The sequence below is a fragment of the Lissotriton vulgaris genome, chromosome 1_2, assembly GCF_964263255.1.
Source record: "Lissotriton vulgaris chromosome 1_2, aLisVul1.2, whole genome shotgun sequence".
Classification (NCBI taxonomy): Eukaryota; Metazoa; Chordata; class Amphibia; order Caudata; family Salamandridae; genus Lissotriton; species Lissotriton vulgaris.
This window is the reverse complement of record NC_141686.1, coordinates 359,623,288-359,641,716: the sequence shown is the minus strand read 5'-3', so window position 1 is coordinate 359,641,716 and position 18,429 is coordinate 359,623,288. Positions and strand designations below refer to the sequence as shown.

Genomic DNA, 18,429 nt, shown 5'->3' with positions numbered 1-18,429 from the left:
GACCAGGCCGAATGGTGCTTTACGGGTAGTCAGTCACAGCTCCGATTGTGTGCTTTCCTGTCTCCTCTGATTCCGTACTCTTGCATGGACACATACTGACTGGGTTACTACTTTGTCTCTTTACCGTAGGAGAGCAGAGCCACAGAAAGCACAGTCCCTAGAGACTGCCTGTGCCTAGGGGCGATAGCCAGGCTAAGGTGTCAAGCACAGGAACTACATGCCTTTAAGAAACACTTTGCTTCGGGGGTCGTTCCCACCACTGGTCCAAGGGGTTCCTTTGCGTTCAGTCCACTCTCTCAAACTCAGATGCCTTTTTCAGCAACTTATGTACTACAGCTGCCTCCAGGCATCCTTCCTGTCATGCGGGTTCTCTCTCTTTTCCCACAATGTAGGATACAGACTTGGTATACATAATAACCTACCAAGTGTCTTTTCAGACACTGAAAGTCTCAGTCTTATTAAAGACAGCATTACTATTCAACTAACGTGACTTATAGTGGTAATGCAGTCCTTGTTGTTCAGAAATAAAGACTTGATAATATTTCTGTGTTCGTCGGAAGACTGCGGACGTTATCCTGACAATAAATGCGTACATTAAATAAAGGTATACTTATCTACACTAATCGTAGGCTGAGACATAATGCAATAATTAATTATACACAATATAAGTTTGAGACTCTTACATTAATTCAGCACAAGTCCGTCTCCAATAAGAGTAGGAGTATTGTCAATTAAAATAACCTATAAGAAACAGGTATAGGATTTTTCTTTTAGCGGAGTTTACATTTTTTCTCTAGAAGTTAGGAGTAGGAATTCAGAAAACTCCCAAAATCTTCGATCACTGAATTCTTTATTATTTCAATCTTTAAAAAAGCCTCAGCCAACGCGCTTCGTTCCACTGGAACTTCGTCAGGGCTCGATAATCACTTGAAGTTTAGTACATGAGATCCCAGGTCAGTCTTTTTCTGAGTTCCCGATACGATCGCTCGCATCTTCAGATTGAGATTGAATGTTCACATGACTGGGGGGCCGCCCGGGTGTACACATCTTTGGGGATTATAAATACTTCTACTCTTATTGAAGACGGACCTTATTTACTATTTCCTTGAGGGCTTACTATTGCTCTTGGAGGACCACGGGCCAAATTGAACACTACAGCTCATCAGAGTCTTTTTCTTGAATTATAACACCTCATCAGTTCTCACAAGATTGCCAAAGGTCTATGTGCGAGAACTTGTGGTACCTATGATACGTGCTGATGAAATAGATGCAACCTTCCTTGTTTACCAGTAACAAGACTTGAGAGAATATGAATATGTATGGTCTAATCTGACCTGGGATCTCATGTACTAAACTTCAAGTGATTATCGAGCCCTGACGAAGTTTAAGTGGAACGAAACGCGTTGGCTGAGGCTTTTCTAAAGATTGAAATAATAAAGAATTCAGTGATCGAAGATTTTGGGAGTTTTCTGAATTTTGCGTCTTGGTGCACCGTCCTTTTTGGAAAACTTCTGTTATCTGTTGATCAGTGGAGCATATGTGTGGCAAGCTCCGGACGTGCTTTGCACATAACAAGGACTAATTTGGTGACTGTAAAATTGAGGTGCCTAACCAGGGTCAGCCACACGGTTTGTTTTTTGAGGAGTAGCAATTCTTATTCATTCATAAATTCTTTATTTCGGCTAGTTTTGCCATAAATGAGAACAAGATAAAAACATTGATTAAAAGGAGATTATGCATAGTTCATTTAAGTTGGCACAATAAGTTATACATTTCATACAACGTATAATACACGTATTCACAGTACAATAATCTTATAAATATTTAGTCATTAACATTCATTTGCGGTTAAGTGCCGTCGCTTAAACCACATGGCTAACAAGTACTTAGAAAGTGCAAATACAATGTGTCCAGAAGTATTAGTTTTAAGAATTCTAAAAGCATATATACAATGTAGAAAACCCAGATTTTTACATAAAGGTACTAGCCAATGCTTCTTGGATTTACTGTACGCTGGACAAAAGAAGAGGACGTGGAGTTCATCCTCTACGTCACAGCTACATCCTGGGCAAGACTTATTTATAGAGGCTGACCATTTGCTTGCAAAAGCTCTTAAGGGTAAAGTACCATATCTCCATTGTTTAAAAGTTTCCTGGCTAAAATCGGATAAACAACATCCATAAAATCCTCAAAAAAGTACGAAACCTTAAATAATAAAAGGAATTGGTCAAAGTGCCAGCATGGGAGTCGTACAAAACAGAATTACGTTTTTTGTCCATAAAAATCCTAGTAAGGGACTTATCCGAAACCTCGCGACAGCCCCTTTCCGGATCATGCCACAGGGCAGGTAATCCCAATCTCTCAAATTCATGTTTAAGGAACATCAACCAGGGGATTTTTGCTGCACTATTATAACTTAGTATTTGCTTAAGCTCTAGCCTATAATTCAGCAGATCTGGCGTTGTCCAGAGCCTGCAACAGAACCTAAGAGGTTTGAGTGACAGCTCATCTTCTATGGGATTCAGCCCTAGATCTAGCCTTAGGGGGAGAAGCGGGGTGCTTTGCGGAAGTGTAAATAACTGTCTGATGAATTTAGTTTCCGTTTTAGGGATTTAGACCTGCATGAGTGCCCCCATAACTCCCCACCATAGAGAACCGCAGCCCTCGCTTGAGTCTTATAAATCTCCAGTGCGGGGTTCACTGGTTTAAAGGTCGAAGTGTTGGAGACTCTAAGAATGCCCTCCGCTAGCAGGGACAGTTTCATTTGCGATTTTACTTGTTGGGGTCCCCAGGACAAATTTTCATGCCGTGTAACCCCTAAGTACTGGAAAGTCGTAACCCTTTGCAATCTCGCAGAACCCAGAATAGGATTAGGACGGGAGGATGCCGGAGGATTAAATATCATAAATTTTGTTTTGTCAACATTTATCTCCAATCCACGGCATTGACAGAAATCCCCAAAGCCGTCCAATATTAGTTGGATCCCCATAGGGGACTTGGAAAGCAGGAGGGTGTCATCAGCTAACATAATCCACGGCACCCTCCTGCCTGCCAACCTTGGCGCATCATTATTAGGGACATCATCCAGATGTGAGATTACGCCATTTACGTAGAGGCAAAACAGGGTTGGTGCCAAAACGCTCCCCTGCCTCACCCCCCTGCCAACTGGGAACCTAGATGACAGCGCCCCATTCCTCCCACATCTTACCTGTGCATAGTTCCCCGTATGTAACCTCATCAATACATTCAGGAGTTGGGACGGAGTCTGTGTCTGCCCACAGGAGCGGGCAGATCAGAATGACAGGCCGGCTCCCGCGGCAGCACGCAAGCGGGCAGGCCAGTTGGGAAGTCAGCAAGAGCAGCTGGTGGTGGGCACCAGAGCTGCTCTCCAACTTACCTGGATGCAGGGTGCCCGTGTTGGAGTGGGCCCCCGAGAAAGTGGAAACGGGGCATGAGGCCACCATCGGAGTCTGTGTGGCTCTCCCCGGAGCCGCAGGAGAGCTGCTGCTCAGATATGCATGTGATGGGGTGGAAAGCATCCCATATAGCCTTGCAGGGCCTGGCAAGGCCTGAAGTGAAAACCTGCTAGTTTTCAGTGCATGATGGCACCAGGAAGATGGGGTCATCACTATTTGTTGGCAAAAGTGCAGGGGGAGCTGCAGAAGCAACGCAGCCTCCCCCAGCACAAAAGTAGAACGTCTCCACCCTCAGTCTCTGGGGATTGAAGGAAAGAACCCCTCAAGGGTTATTCATGTTTAATAAAGCCTCCTAATGCTGGAACTTTTGTTCTGCAGCTGGGAGCAGATGCTTATGACTACACAGAGGAGTTAAAGGCTAAACATGGATTGTCTTTGTGGAGACATCCCCTAGAGGTGTAAAGGTGCAATTGCACAAGTGGTGCACTTACATAATGTTGTTTCCCTTAGGGATGGGAAGTCACATGCAATATGCGAAATGATAAGTAAATTGGAAGTATTTTGCCATGCATTCTTGCCATGGTGCCTGGTTGTAATATTATAATCAAGTGATTATAAATACGATGCCTTTTAGGGGCTGTGATTGACTTGCATTGATCATGTTACCAATTATGATATGTACCTGTCATTCCAAGTGATGCTTAGGCATGTATTCTTGCTAATGCGTTAGTTCAACAACCAGAGTGACAGCCACTGTGATTTAAATATGTATACTGTATGGTCAGTATGAGACGCTCCTCTGAAGACCCAGGGATAGCCAGGTTGGTGGAGATCACTAAATATGGTGGATGGTGGTCCAACGGGGTAGTGGAAGTTGTTACTCCTGCTCCTCTGGGCTACCTGTCAAACTATAAATGAGGGGGACAGTCTTCAAATGTAACTCAAAATAGACGGGCTGGATTCAGGGTGTGGTGGACAGGGCACTCTATCAAAAACACAACTAAGCATTATATCAGCCAAACCAATGGTCCACCCACCAGCCCTGTTTAGAGGTGGACGGATTGTCAACCTTTAATCAGAAATCCCATTGGGTCTGTTGATGGAAAACTTCTTCCGAAGGAGAAAGGGCTTTCGAAGAAAACCCATCAGACATTAGATACAGAACCTTAAAAATTTTTTTTAAATGTATTTGACAAATTCATGTTTAAAGCCCTTGTATGGCAGACTGCTTTCAAATACTAAACATTCTGTGGTATTTTTATGGATTATTAACAAGAGTAGGGCCAGGATACAGACATATTTTCAGCACCTCTCACTCTGAGAGAAGGCACACTGGCGAGAATAGTCCCCGCTAATACCACCTGCGGCAGACTCCTGCTGAAAGCAGTCATGCTATTGAGACTAGGCCCCTCTAATGCCACCTGCGGCAGACTCCTGCTGAAAGCAGTCATGCTATTGAGACTAGGCCCCTCTAATGCCACGTGCGGCAGACTCCTGCTGAAAGCAGTCACGCTATCGAGATCAGTTGACCACTCTAGGGCCAAATAAACTAGGCTCTTTGCTGACATCACAAATTATCTTTATAGTTTAGGAACTAAATCACATTTAAGATTTCTTATACAATCAACAGTCAAATACCATGTATTAAAATAAATGTGTTGTTTTATTACATATCAAAAAACATACATTTCTTAGTAATAAGTAAAATCTAGTCATGATTGTGTACATTTCATAGCATCATGATTGTTCTTGCTGTATCAAAATTTAGTTCATGTAAATGTTAAAGTAAATCCTGGTACACACCTCTGTAGTGTGGTTTCAAAAAGGCTCTTGGATGTCCATACATGGGTGGTGTTTGGATGTTTGGTTATGTATCAGTAAATCAGATCTATAAATTACTGGGTTTCAAATGTATTATGCCACTAATGGCCGTACAAACCCCTTGTTCCTGAATATAAATTGTTCAGTTTAGAACTTGTTGCTGTTGACGTGAAAGTAAAGTGAGTTTGACCCTGGAGCAAACCCCTGTAGCGTGTTATGTATAGGATGGGTGTGCTGAAGAGCATTCTTCTTGTTGTTCCTCACTGGTTGGGTGGTGGTGGTGATGATGATGGTCGGCAGCAGGAAGAACTTCCCAGACTCAGCACTTTGTTAAAATGAACTCAGTGTAAAGCATTAGTTTCTACTATCTTTGGCTACTGAAGATGTATCCTTTCTTCTGATGTGCATATTATATCGGTGAACTCCTTCCTCTACACAAGGCTGGGCTATCAGAGCACTGTATTTGGCAGCTCCAGCAACACAAAAGCACCTTACAGATGATTCAGAATGCTACGATCTATCTTATTTGTGGTCTGAAGACGTCCCAACTGCATTACAAAGTTTCACTGTTCGCTCACGAGGCAGCACATACTTTTTATATCCATTCATTCACTGGCAGTTTCTAAAACGAGGGTTTCTTTTTGCTTGTTATGTTATGTTAAGGGGTTTTATAAAGCGCTCAGTTGCCGCAACAACGGGCATAACAGCGCTAAAATGTCACTGCCATAAGCAAGCCAAGAACACCCAGGAGGCAATTATGCAGGGAAGAGGTGAGTTTTGATGTTTTACGGAAAAGAGAATGTTTTTTAATGTTTCTAATATGTGCACGGAGGGAGTTCCAAAGCTTAACCGAGGAACTACCGCCAGATGCTGGTCCTTGGAGCGCAGCTGACGGGTAGGTCTATAGGATGCCATGAGGGTAGCCAGATAGCAGGAGATTGGAGAATCATGATTCTGTGGGCAATACAGAGAGTCTCGGATGCATTTCTCCACCGGCAGCAAATGTAGTTTGCGGATGGAATTTGCGATGGAGCAGATTCTCGGCTGACAAAGGAGGGCCTGGGCTGCTACATTTTGTGCCTTTTGTAAACACAGTATCTCTGCCCTATTGGTCCCGATATATAGGGAGATCGCATAGTTCAGTCTAGAGAGTACTGTGGCCTGAATGATTACCTGATGGATGGTAGGGTCGAAGAAACCCAGCAAAGGAACAAACTCCGGCTACTACCTTAGTCTGGGTTTGAAAAGAAGGTCTATCCAGACTCCTAGATTTTTTACTGCCGTTTTAAGAGCCGGCGGAGGGCCCAAAGAGGACGGCTACCAGAGGTCACTTCACAGATGGATATCTTTGCCCACCACCAAGAGCTCCAATTTGTTGCCATTGAGCTGATGACAATTGGCCGTTATCCAATCTGCAGTAGCTTCCCAGAGTCGTCAGATAATGCCACTACCAGCTGTGAGTCATCCGCGTAAGATACCACAGCTAATCCTTTGCTCCTGGCCACTGTTGCCAGAGATTGGATATAGATGTTAAAAAGAGTTTGGCTTAAAGCTTGTAAATGAAAACCTGAATATCATTTGTATCAAAACTCAGTATCTTTTGTGTTCCTTTACTTATGAATCCAGATTTCTTTTCCAGTGCAAAGGATCAAGAAATGTAAAGCAGCGAGTCGATATTTCTGGATTCCAAGAGCTGAATTATTTACTGCTCAAGATTCAATCTTTACCTAACCGTGAAGCTTTCAGAAACCTATTAAGAACTAAACTTTTCAAATGCTTTCTCTCTGATCAATAATGTTGCCATCATGCACGCATTTTGTCCTTTCACCAGTTAGGTGTTGGTTGGGTAAATAAGAAAGGTCTAAAATATATTCATATATAATTAATCGGGCCGTGAATCATTTACAGTCAGTGGTGAGCCAGCAAATTTCCCAAGGCTCGATATTGGACACCTCTGGGGAAGTGCCACTATGGTGGGTGTATTAACAGATGCATGTGATGATCGAAATGAGCATCTTTTGCCCCGCGTCAGGGCTTCGGATCTAAATGTTGTGTACTGCAAGTACTATTTCTCACAGTTACAGGTCACAATTTACTTTTACTTCTTCTGCCTTTGAACGTTGTTCTCTAGCAGCTGTCATTGAACCGGTTGTTGCACAAAAGGACCAAACACCAAAACCAGCTAGAAATATTCTCCAGTCTGTGCTTGTTAAACTTGTTCAAGTGTGTTGTGTTTATAGGTTTTATCACTAATCCCTGTAGTTTGTTGAACATCCTTCCCACAACTACTTCCAAATCCACTGCAATGGTATGGTTTTTCCCCTGTATGTGTTTGCTGATGTCTTCGTAGAATTGATAATCGACTAAAGCACTTTGCACATTCACCTCACTTGAATGGCTTTTCCCCAGTGTGTGTTCGCTGATGTGCTTGGAGATGTGATAACTGACTGAAGCTCTTCACACATTCACTGCACTGGAACGGTTTTTCCCCTGTGTGTGTTCGCTGATGTCTCCTGAGATGTGAGGAATCAGTAAAACTACTTCCACATTCACTGCACTTGTATGGTTTTTCCCCAGTGTGTGTTCGCTGGTGGCTCCGGAGGGTTGATAAATGACTGAATTTCTTCACACATTCAGTGCAATAGTATGGTTTTTCCCCTGTGTGTGTACGCTGGTGGCTCCGGAGGGTTGATAACTGACTGAATTTCTTCACACATTCATTGCAATGGTATAGTTTTTCCGCAGTGTGTGTTCGATTATGTTTTTGTAGGTCTAATAAGCGACTGAAGCTCTTCACACATTCACTGCACTGGAATGGTTTTCCCACTGTGTGTGTTAGGTGATGAATCCTGAGATTTGAGGAATCACTAAAACTACTTCCACAATCATTGCAATGGTATGGTTTTTCCCCAGTGTGTGTTCGGTGATGTGATTGGAGATGTGATAACCGACTGAAGCTCTTCACACATTCACTGCACTGGAATGGCTTTTCCCCTGTGTGTGTTCGGTGATGAATCCTGAGATTTGAGGAATCACTAAAACTACTTCCACATTCATTGCAATGGTATGGTTTTTCCCCAGTGTGTGCTCGCTGATGTCTTTTGAGTTGTGATGAACGACTGAAGCTCTTCACACATTCAGTGCAATGGTATGGTTTTTCCCCTGTGTGTGTTCGCTGATGTGTTTGGAGTTGTGATAACCGACTGAAGCACTTCACACATTCAGTGCAATGGTATGGTTTTTCCTCTGTGTGTTCGCTGATTATCTTTTAGGAGTGCTAACTGACTAAAGTTCTTCATACATTCATTGCAATTGCACGTTGCTTCTCCTGTGTGTATTTGCTGATGGCTCTTTAGTAGTGATGACAAACTAAAGCTTTTGCTGCAGGTGTATGATTTTCCTTTCTTTGTCAGTGACTCTGGGTCTTGTTTATATTTGTCTGCATCCCAGGACTGCTTTTCCTGAAGAGCTAACATAGTTTATAAAGCACGTGTGTTATTCTCACAATCCCTGTATGCATGTGGTATTTTGGATGGTTAATATCAGATTTCACAATGAAATACAAAACTCACCAACTACATATATTATAATTGTGGCAAGTACATTTCTTTGTAGGTGGTTATGTCTTTAGATTACATAATGGGTTTGCATGTTTACGGGTAATGATTAGTCTTTCTTCAGGTCGATGCAAATTGGGACAGTCTGTTGTAGATCAGAGACCCTCTCTTCCCTTTACCCTTCAGTTGTCTGACTCCACTCCATTGTGCTTTTCTCTTGCTCCTGTGGATGGCCTGAAAGAGTTTACAATACACCTAGCACGCTGAATGGTGGTCTGCCATCATTATAGGAAGCAGAGCAAAGCTGGATCCACCTCATACCGAACACATGATCAAAGCTGATGGTGGAGGCCTGTTTATTCAGGAGGTGGTTTGTCAGTGTTGTTGCCTTAATTTTCTAGAGGTCATTTCTTAGTCCTGTTGCATGGAGGTGCACAGCTCAGGCTCTTAGATCCACTGAATTGCTCTTCACTGCTTCTTCCAGGATCTATCATTTTATGTTCAGGTTCCTCAGTCTCTGACTGTGCAGATCTTTTCCTGAATATTGGAGCTCATTTTTTCTAACCGTTTTTTTTTAGATTTGCACGATTACTGTCATTATTCACGATCATTTGTGCATTCAAGGCTGGTTTCCTATTGGATGTAAAGAGATTTAAAATCACTAAATGAAAATGTAAGAGAATGTGAATACACAATATTTAACTAGTTGTAAAATACATCTCTTCTTTACCATTTTTTAAAGTTACCAAGGGCTATTTCACCATACACAGATATTTAACTAAATCTTCCATTGAACATGTCACTCTTACCTAATTCAGAAAAGGAGGTGATTTTCAGAGTAACTTAGTACAGAAAGAGCACTCACGGAGCGCCCTCTTGCTAGAGGTACAGCTTTACGAAGACGCACATGGCTAAGATTTCATTTAAACAAGAAGTGATTGTGGAAAAAGAGGGCTCAGGATGTGCTGCTGTCACTTCAGTTTCAGTAAGTGTATAACAGCAGTAACGCTTTCAAGACTACATGACAAAGAAAACTCTTCATGAAGTATATAATAAAGGTATCGCTTCAGGAAGTATATAATAAAGGTAACGCTCTAGGAAGTATATAGTCAAGGTTACGCTCCAGGAAGTATATAACAAATGAAGCTCCATTCACACTCTTCTTGACAATACTTTCCAGTTCACACTGGAGCAGATGAAGTTCCAACTCCTATCTTTACTTTTCTGTTTGTTAAGTTATCTTTGCCACATTCCTAGAGATGGTTCAAGCATTTGTTGGAAGATTGCAGCATTTATTATAGAGATTCCATCACAACCAGTAATATACCTGTGATATCTCTGCTGCCAATGCATGTCTGCTTTTTGTCTTTTTCTACCTTACCATGGTTTCTGACAATGTTTTGCGTTTGGTGCCAGCATGCTTCTCTGTCGGTGGATGGAGCATTGGCAGAGTGGGACAAGATGTCCGTTGCTTGAGGGTGAGTGCAGCATTTACACCCCTGCACATTTCTTACATTCAGCTTTAACATACTCCCTGTTCATCACCTTCCATACTCCCTTATGTCTGTGTACTCACTCAGCAGGTTTCATTGGCAGCTAAAGCAGGGGTGTGACTCGATGCACACAGCAGACATCAGGTAATGGTCTGATAGTCAAATGCCATGGTTGGCAGTACGAGGATCACAAGCGTAATTAGAGAAGCTCGCCCAGGGCATACAAACGGAGGAGGTGCACAGGTAGATGCATATGTGGTACAAACAGAGGAGGCGAACATGTAGGTACACGCTCCTTTAATTGGGTCTGTTTCAGGCCTTTACTGGGCTGGGAATTTGTGTGCACTGTCTCTTATTTCCTCTGCAGATAATGGCACTTACTGCATGGGTAAAACCACTTTGACCCTTTACAAGGGGGGAGCAGAGCCTTAGAATGCACAACACCGGGAGACCTCCTGCCTTGAGGGGAAGGTGAGGGTCCAGGTGTCAGACAATATCAGCAAGGGACATAAAAGGATCCTAAGAAAAACAGCGGCAGAAAGGCGAAATCATCAGCCCAGATGGAGAAGAGCCGGGTCTTCCACTGTTTCCGAATCAGTAAGTGATATTGAATCTTTCTAAGGTTAGGGGGCATAGAATTCCATCTGGTCAGAGCTAAGGCATGAAAGGAGCAACCTCTCATTCTGGCTCTGCTATGATGAGGGATGTGGGCCAGGTTTAGATTAGCGAAGCGCAGTGTAGTGTTCTGGAGGGCATATAAAATTGCATCTAGGCAGCTAGGCTGGGTACTCCTTGGATCTCAGTTTTTTTGGAGTTAAGTTTTAAACAGTTGTCATGCATCCATCTGGGCAGCACTGTGTTAGACTTGGCATCTTTTGGTGTGTTTCCACCGAGTTTTTGCTTTCTGCCCTCTTGGTTTTGACTTTGTTTTTGCTGGTATAACGTTTCTGCGCACTTTTCGCACTGCTGATCAGTGGTAAAGCGCAGTTGGTCCTGTGGTAAATTGTGTTATGATTGGATGTGTGACTTACTTGTCAGTCCCCAGTAACAAGCACTGCGGGTGCCGGGGCTTGTGAGCCCACCGCTACTCGTAGGCCTGCAGCACGGATTGTGTCACTTGCGTACGTAGCCCGAGAAAGGTATAAGTGAAGGAAGTTTGGTAGGCCTGAACTCAGCCTCTAAAGACACAGCCTTTAGCGAGGGTGTCCTTTTCATTCTGAGTTCATAAAGGCCACTTTTAGAAAGTGGGTCATCCCATGTGCCTCTGCTGGAATGTGGATTGCCTGTCTGGTTTTTGGACGACAGATGGCTAGGGAGCATGGGTCTCCCGATAGTTTAGGTAGGTCAGGAAAAGGCAAAATAGCCCTGAGTTACGACGGGGGAAGAGGGAGGAGATTTCCTTACACCTCAAAGGGCCTGGTCTGCCTCTGACAAAGCCGTCTCCACTCCTGCCAGGAATTCACGCAAGAGAAGGCCCAATTGGTTCTGGCTGGACACCAACACCCGCTGCCTTGCAGGTCAAAGGATTTTTGTGGACAAATTCGGGGTCCCAGACCCCTGAACTTTAGAACTCATTTGGATCAAGAAGACTGCACAGAAGGAGAGCCGAAGAAACTGTGAAAGGACAGACCGCTTTGCTGCGTGCTTTGCTGGGCTGACCTGCAGTGGCTGCTTTTGTCTTGGGCAGTGAAACGCCTGGACTGGATTTCTGCAACCAAATTGTTGAGACTCTCCAAGGGCTTGAGTAGAGCTTGCCCCCTGTTCACGAAGTCCCAGGAACAGCAAAGACTTCATGTTCTTCGACCCGCAGCAATGGGGACTGTGTGTTTTGTGCTGCCACCCAAAGAACGCCACCAAGATCCTACTGAACCCGTGTCCTGAAAGCACCGCAAAAGGCACCGTTGCAATGCCGCACCACGACCCTGGTCTCACCGATGATGCCTGCTGACGCCATCACTGAGCCGCTGCTTGCACCGTGACCTCTGGGCACCGCACTCTGCACCGCCTTGCTTCACGCCAAAGCTTTGGCACCTCAGAGGGCACTGCCGCCACGCCGCACCACAAACCTGGTTTCACCGACGATGCCTGCTGATGCCATCACCGAACCGCTGCTCGCACCTCGACCTTTGGGCCCGCACTCTGCACCACCTCGCTACACGAGGACATCGTGCCCTTCCTGACGCTGCCACTTCCAGCCGAAATCAACGCCACTGCCTGCACTGTGGTTTGGGGGCACCACTCGTAAGTTACACGATGCACCACCCTCATCCCACACCGCAGCCTTGGCCTACCGACGCCGGCGCCATCGACTCCAGTTCGTCAGCCGACGACAGTGCTTCAGTAACAACAATGCCGCTGCTTGCACCATGACCTGCTAGCACCGTGACGAGCACCGCCTATATAAGCCACATATAATATATAATCCACATTTGTAAAGCGCACAATCACCCGTTAGGGTCTCAAGGCGCTGGGGGCTGTCAGGAAGATTAAGTAAGCTATTGCCCAGAGTCACATGGTGCTAGGCTAATCTGTCGCCGGTGCAGGGGATCGAACCATGATCCCCAGATTCCGGAGTCAGTGCCCTAGCCGCGGCGCCACACCTCTTCCTCCGCCTCCATCTTGCACCGCGACCCTGGTCTCACAGACGACACCATCTGAGGCAGCCACCTACCCGCTGCTCGCTCTGCGACCTGAGGGCACCACACGCTGCCCTGCTTCGCTTCACACCACAGCACCCAACGCCTGTTGGCGCCAGCGCTCCGGATCCCATCTGAAAGGAGCTCAACCTGCAACGCGAGTGACTTCAAGGGCCCCATCGCCCTGCATCACTGAAAGGCACTGTTTGAGGGTCTTCCCGACCCTGTAGTTGGCCTGCGACCCAGCGGTCAGCCAGAACTGTTTTTGGATTTGTTGTTCATGACGTCGTGATAGCACCGGATGGAGCTATCGACAACAAGGAACTATTTTTAAAGCATATTTGGATAAGTGGCGATTTCGAAGTATAGTATTGTGGATTTGTATCGTATTTGGTCTTGTCTTAAGTATATAAAAATTGAATATTTTTCTAAACTGGTGTGGTGTCCTTCTGTAGTGCTTACACTGCTTTACCGTTGGTTATGTGCAAATGCTTTACACACTGCCTCTAAGATAAGCCTGGCTGCTCGTGCCAAGCTACCAAGGGGGTGAGCAGGGGTTATATTAGAAGGGTAACTCCCTTATCCTGACTAGATTGGTGGTTTCTGCCTCGCTTTGGCCCAAGTCTGATCTAGCCATTAATCCCATTTCTATCACTAGTTGTCAGCGGTGAGGATCGGACTTGCATTTGCACTTGACTTACAGTGATTGGTGTGCACTACTGCCATATCGCAGACCATTACGTGCCACATACTAACCTGTTTTCTTATTGCCCAATTTTTGTTATCTTGCCAGGTGAACTTTCTGCTTCATCAAGCCGGAATCAATAGCATCATCCGTTGCATCCATGGACATTGCCTTTGAGGAGGATAGGTTGGAGCTCTACTCAAAGAGAGAATTGAAGTCTTTGTGCAAAAACCTCAAAGTCCAAGTCAGAGGTCTCACTAGGAAGGACGAGCTACAAAAGGCGCTGAGGGCCTGGGTAGCAGCCAGAGATGCAAGTGGGCAATCTGGTGACCTTAGTGGAGAGGTGGGGGAGTCTGGTTCTAGGTGGGATGAGATTTTGGGTGGGGGGAACCCTTCCGGCCAGGCAGCAGTGGCCTGTCCCCAGAGGAACTGGAGGACAGGTGGGAAGCAAGGAAGTTTGAGTTGGAAAAACTCAGGATGGAAAGTGAGAGGGAAAACAAAATACTAGCCATGGAAGAAGAGAAAATATTGCTAGACCATGAGTGAGGTCTTATGGCGCTGGAATTAAGGAGTAGACCCGGCTCAGATGGTGGCGGCAACTCGTCAAGACAGGCAGACAGAATCATGCACATCCCTAAGAATGTGGGCAAGGAATTCAAGCAGGGGGATGACATACAAAGGTGGTTTCAGGGGTACGAGGCAGCAATCCACATGAATGAAGTCCCTGAGGAGAATTGGGGAGCAGGATTGTGGCCTCTCTTCCCTGAAGAAGCGAGGGGCACTTTAATAGCTTTGGGTAAGGGGTATCACCTCACCTATCCAGACATGAAGCTTGACCCCCTGTTCACGAAGTCTCAGGAACAGCAAAGACTTCAGGTTCTTCGACCCGCAGCACTGGGGACTGTATGTTTTATGCTGCCACCCGAAGAACGCCACTAGATGACGTCTACGATGATGCTGCCGAACCCGTGTCCTGAAGGCACCGCAGAGGGCACCGCTGCAACGGCGCACCGCGACCCTGGTCTCACTGACAAGGCCTGATGACGCCATCACCGAACCGCTGCTCGCACTGTGACCTGTGGGCACCGCACTCTGCACTGCCTTGCTTCATGCGAAGCTTTGGCACCTCAGAGGGCACTGCCACCACGCCCCTGGTCTCACCGACGACACCTGCTGACGCCATCACCGAGCTGCTGCTCGCACCGCGACCTGTGGGCCCGCACTCTGCACCACCTCACTACAAGACAACGCCGTGGCCTTCCTGATGTCGCCACTTCCCACTAAAACTGATGCCACTGCCTGCACCACGGTTCGGGGGCACTGCTCGTAAGTTACACAACGCACCGCCCTCATCCCACACCACAGCCTTGGCCTACCGACGTCGGCGCCATTGACTCCAGTTCATCAGCCTACGACAGCACTTCAGCAACGACAACGCTGCTGCTTGCACCGTGACCTACTAGCACAGTGACGAGCACCACCTCCATCCCGCGCAAACGTGGTCTCACCGACAACACCATCGGATGCCGCCACCGTGCCGCTGTGTGCACCGAGACCTGGGGACACCGCACGCCATACCGCTGCGCTTCACACCGCAGCACCTGACACCTGTTGGCGCCAGCGCTCCGGATTCCATCAGAAAGGAGTTCGACCTGCAACAAGAGTGACTTCAAGGACCCCATCACCCTGCATCTCTGAAAGGTACTGTTTGCTGGTCTTACCCACCCCGTAGTTGGCCTGCGACCCCACTGTCAGCCAGAATTGTTTTTGGATTTGTTGTTCACGACATCGTGATAGGCCCGGATGGAGCTATCGACACCAAGGAACTTTTTTAAAGGAAGATTTGGATAAGTGACAATTTTGAAGTATAGTAATGTGGATTTTTATCGGATTTGGTCTAGTCTTAAGTATATAAAAATTGGATATTTTTCTAAACTGTGTGTGGTGTCCTTCTGTAGTGGGTACACTGTTTTACTGTTGGTTATGTGCAAATGCTTTACACACTGCCTCTAAGATAAGCATCACTGCTCGTGCCAAGCTACCAAGGGGGTGAGCAGGGGTTATTTTAGAAGTGTAACTCCCTTATCCTGACTAGAGTGGTGGTTTCTGCCTCGCTTTGGAGCAAGTCTGAGCTAGCCAGAAATCCCATTTCTAACACAAAGTTTTTAGATTTGGCACAAAAGCCAGTCGACTGCTGACAGGGAAATAATTACACAATACTTACACTAATCGATCCTTAGCCATATCTACACTTGGGAGAATGCATTTAGCTCTGTGTGAAGTGAGTGATGTTTCTTCACATACTGAACCACTGATAATTCACTGTATCAGTCGGGTGGGTGTGGTTATCCTTAAATCTCACCTTTCATTCTCCTACGCCCATGGCAATTAATTAATTAATATTGCTGAGTTTTGCGCCTTCTAGTGCGCTTTTTAACTTTTGTAATATATTATCTATTGATTCAATTTCCTCTTTTATAGAACCACTTGCCCCACTTCACTCCCTGCGTCCTGATGAAGACCCCGTTTTAAGGTCTCATGTGTACCTAACCTTCTAATTGGGGGTCGAAACGTCGACGGATACAACCGTCAACTAGCTTGCGCTCCCAGCATTGAATATATTAATATATGTGCTGCTGGCATGGCATTAATTGTTTATTTTGCACAATTGACCAATTCTGCACATTCCTTTTCTCACATCACTTTCCCTCTCACCCTTCCCACCCCTGGGGCACCATTACGATAGTATGATTATAAATGATGTGTCCTGGACAGGGAAATAATTAGCATACAACACTAGTGAGATATTCCAAAAGATTTCACTACCTCTGCTAGGGGTCTGACAGAAATATTAAAAAGGGCAGGACTGAGGTCCGAACCCAGAGGGATGCCAGGAGCCAGTCCTCTTTGGGATGAGGCAAAGGGAGTGGTGTGGGGCATACATTGAAAGGACCGCTCCTTTAAAAAGGAGGTAAACCAGGCCAGACCTTTGCCCTGTACCCCCAGGTCAGTGAGAGAAGTTAATATTATTGCATGTGAGACAGTGTCGAAGGCCGCACTTAAATCCAGAAGGTACAGAGCCTGGGGTTTGCCAGCATCTGCTGTACAGCAAAGGGATTCAATAACTGTGAAAAGAGCGATTTCAGCTGTATGATCTAAATCCATTTTGCGAACAATCTAATATTTCATTAAGGTAAAAAATGTTGGTTAAGAGATTGTTTACATGTTTCTCCACAACCTTGGACAGAAACAACAGAACAGAAATGGCTCGATAGTTTTCTGGATGAGTGGCATCTAGCACAGACGTTTTTTAGAAAAGGGATAACCTTGACATATTTCCATGATATTGATACTTCTTCAGTGGCTAATTCTAGAAATATGGGTGTGACGCTCTACTGAAATTGAAAAATATAATCAGGTTTAAATGGGTTATCCGGAGATCCAGATTTCACTTGACGCATTAAGGTGTAAATAGAATCTGTGTCAAGTAGAGCCAATTGCTCCAAGGTAGCCCATTGAAAGTGGTAGGTCCCTGTCTCAAGAGAGACAGGTTTGACTGTTTTCCCACCCCTGTTAAAGTAAAGATAAAGATCATTGACCAAGCTTGTTGCAATGGTTATTAGAAGCTTCCGCTAATCCAGGACTGGAGGTGGGTTTAATCAGGTTGTTCACAATAGAGAAGATTTCCTTAGAAGGCTTACAGTTGTTTTTGATTTATCTGCAAATAATTCGACATGCGCTCTTTCAATCAGTTTCTTGTAGCATTTAATAGCTCTCATGTATTGCATTCATACTGCAGCATCATAGGATTTATGCCAAGGGCGCTCTCGTACTTTGAATCCTAAGGGCGTAACCACAACAGATCCAAGGTTCACTCTCTCAAACTCAGATTCCCTTCCAGTGCCTCTGGGACTGCAGCTGCTTCTAGGCCCCCATCCTTTAATGCTGGTAGTTAGATTTTGGGGTGTCTAGTTGGCAGAGGTAGGTACCTTTGATCAAATAGGGACCCTTGCGTCTAGTCAGGGTAAGGGGCTACACTCCCAAAATAACCCCTGCTCACCTCCTTGGTAGAATGGCACGAGCAGGCAGGCTTATCTCAGCGGCAGTGTGTAAAGCATTTGTGAACACATACAGTAGTACAGTGACAACACTACAGATGGACAGCACACAGGTTGTACATCAAAAATAAGTACCTTTATATAGATTTAACACAAGACCAAAAACGACAAAAATCCACAATACTGTACTTTAGAATGGTAGAAATAGCTTAGTTCTCTTTAGATGGTAAATGCAACACTTTACGTTACCTTCAATGTACCTTTGGATGCGTAATGCTATACAACAAAAGAGTTGCAGGGAAGGTGATGCGTCAGTTCCCTACTGCTGCGTAGGGGACGGTGATGCGTTGGTTCTTATCTGCGTGTAGAGGTGATGCGTCGGTTTCTTACTGCGCTTCTGTGGAGATGCGACCCGCAATGCCGTGATGCGATGAGGATCCGATGCAATGAAACAAAATGCGTCTTCTTCTTGATGCAACATCCATGAGGCGATGCGTGCACGCCTGACGGCCGTGCGGCAACTCAGTGAATCTTCTGAGCCGCGACAGGCCCTGTGACATGCTTCTCTGGTGATGCGACGGAATCTGTTGCAACGGCGACACTCTTCTCCGTTGATGTGAGGCACTTCAGTGATGCAATGAGACAGCGGCAGCCGCGGCACCCTTCTTCAGTGATGCGACGACAGCAGCGGCGACACGCTTCTCCCGTGATGCGACGGCGTATGCTGCAACGGCGACACCCTTCTCTGGTGATGCGAGGCGCT

The 18,429-nt window shown here is 45.6% G+C and overlaps 1 pseudogene across 1 annotated transcript in view; it reads right to left on the bottom strand.

Moving 5' to 3' along the window:
• Positions 1–5,068: 5,068 nt before the first annotated feature.
• LOC147736846 (uncharacterized) overlaps positions 5,069–18,429 on the bottom strand; it is a 59,415-nt pseudogene continuing 46,054 nt past the window's right edge. The window contains exon 3 of the transcript XR_015307585.1: positions 5,069–8,481. The product of XR_015307585.1 is annotated as an uncharacterized LOC147736846 (transcript). The remainder of the gene's footprint in view (positions 8,482–18,429) is intronic.